Genomic DNA, 2,718 nt, shown 5'->3' with positions numbered 1-2,718 from the left:
ATCCCAAGGTCGCAAAATGTTTGAGTCACTAGATAACTACACTTTTGCTCTATCTTCCTCTACCCAACACAAGGAAAAAGATAACTCTTTTGAGTTTTATCTACTATAATCGTAAACCTACCATGTAAGTCAAAGGTGAAGTTGTTGCAGAAAGAAAATTACATGATCTGGACTCATTTAAATTCCACCCCAATAGATTACCTACTTATTAATGTCTTAATTCTATTATCATGAATATTTATCCTACTTTCACATTCTGTAGAACCACAAATCAAACCGTCAATCATAAATTTTGACTGCTATAATGTAAAAACATTTTGGAACATGATCAGTTAGAGTTTCTCGAAGACCATCCCAAAAAATAATATCTTTTTTTCTCCTAATGAATAGTGCAACACCTGGAATTTAATCAAGAATAGTTTTCTTTAACAACTTCTTATCTTCGAATGAACTAATTCTTTTTTGTTTATGGAATATTGATTAGCTACAAATGAAATTCTCTTTACACAGAAGGCACCCATCAATTCTTATGATACTATAGAAAAAGACACTGAATATGCTCTTTTAACTATTAAAAATGAAATTGTTATTAACCATACAATTAACGTAAAATTGGAACCTCCATTACCTTGAGTAATACCCCAAAACTCTAACTAATAGTGCAACCATGACTCGAGATCATGAGAAGTAAATTATAGTGCTTTGTTTTTTTCTGATCAAGTGTGATGTTTATTAAGGCCACAAAGACGTCCTAGTGATTAGGTGAATCAAAACATTCCTTACCGATTGAATTCTTGGGAAGGATATTGCCATATTCAACTTCAAATGAGCATATCACTCATTATACAATGATTTATTAAGGTAATGACCTACAAAAAGATAGATACTTGAATTATATTTTCAACGATACTAGTTTTACCCAAATACGGTATTGGAGCCAAGAGTTATGCCCATTTTACTCCAGCATGTCAGGCTGGAAAATTGAGTGACGACATTTTGTGATAAGCTGTCACAAGTGTGACGACTTATCACCAATGTCGTTAGCCTTAGGTAGATTTCCACCCCCAGTGACGACATTTTATGATAAGTTGTCACAAGTGTGACAACTTATCACCAATGTCGTCAACCTTAAGCAGAAAATTATAAAATCCACCCTTTTATGACGACATTTCATGACGACTTGTCACAAGTGTGAAGACTTATCACAAATGTCGTTAGCTATTTTTTTTTAGCAATTGAAGGATGTTTTTGCAAGGGTTTTTTGGTCTTTTCTCATCTTTTGGAGGCCCCTATATATGAGAATTTCCATCTAAACCCTAATTTCTTCATTCTTTCTTCCAATTCTTTAATATATCTAGGATTTTTATTTAAGGACATTAATATTTCAAAAATCATCCATATATCTTCAAGATTTCTTTAAGAATCAAGTTCCTCATAGTGTGGTCTTCGTGAATCATTTATTACAAGTGCGGATAGAGTCTCAAGCACTAGAATTCATCCAATTTCAAAGATTAAGGTATGTGGGATTTCGAACAAGAGAAATTCTTTCGTTCTTGTGCCCAAAGCTTTGATTTCTATTGTGGATTTATATGATTTTGAAAGTGGGTTTATACCCAAATTACTTCATTATGAGACTATGAGAATATAAATTGTTCAAGCTTTATTATACATGATTATTTTACTATTTCCAAGTTATGACTTGATATTTAATATTGTGAATTTCATATTTGTACCATGAGTTGATATTTCAAGTGCTTTTAAGATATGTGTCAAGCTTTAAGCTTCCATATGACAAATTGGATTATTGAGTATATTGATTCAGGAGATTGAGTTGTTATAATGAGTCTTGATATTTTCTCAAAGTTATTGATGTTGCCATTATTTAATGAATTGATACATTTTGATATTGAGAAAGATTTATTTTATTTGAGTTGAGTTAGGAATCCACAAATTGATTATGATTTGATAAATAAGAAAGAGATTTGATTTGGTCTTCATGATAGACCCTTGTGATGTTTATGGTGGATTTCCTAACACGTTTTGAGCTTGTGTCTGGGAGTAGTATTTAGCACCGAGCGAGAAATATGGTATTTCCCCCAAAACTACGTGCCACCATAGGATTGGTATTGATATTTATGGGCCAGAGGCTGAGTATGAGATTATGATCACTAAATTAATGTTGTACTCCCTTGCAAGAGTACGATGCTCTCAACGATGTGGGGCTGTCTCCTTAAGAGAGAAAAACGTTGGACTCTATGTATCTCATATGTATTAGGTTGGTTATAAGAACCTCCCATGTTCGTAAGAGTTGAGTTTTTTTAATTACCGAGTCACTTCGAGTCTTGAGTTGAAGAGTTGAGTTGTTTATGCTGATTTATGAGGTTTTTATCATATGATTTATTTACTATGAGATCAGGAAAAGTATGTTTCAATCTAACTCAATCCAAGTGAGCCATCATTGCACATATGAATATTTTCATGAAATTATTGATGATATTTACATTATTGTATGCACCCCCACATACTTAGTATATTCCAAAGTGCTAAACTACATATTTTCCTATGGGCTATATTTTCTCATAATGTAGGTTCATGTACTTAGCCATAGCCACGTTAGCGATATTCGAGTGCCTTAACTACGTTTCCTTAGTGGTGAGTCCTCATGGTTCTAGGACCGTGTTTATATTTTTTGGTGATATTATTCTGTTGTTATGGCTT

Source organism: Capsicum annuum, unplaced genomic scaffold (assembly GCF_002878395.1).
Source record: "Capsicum annuum cultivar UCD-10X-F1 unplaced genomic scaffold, UCD10Xv1.1 ctg2498, whole genome shotgun sequence".
NCBI lineage: Eukaryota > Viridiplantae > Streptophyta > Magnoliopsida > Solanales > Solanaceae > Capsicum > Capsicum annuum.
Note: the sequence above shows the minus strand (reverse complement) of the source record.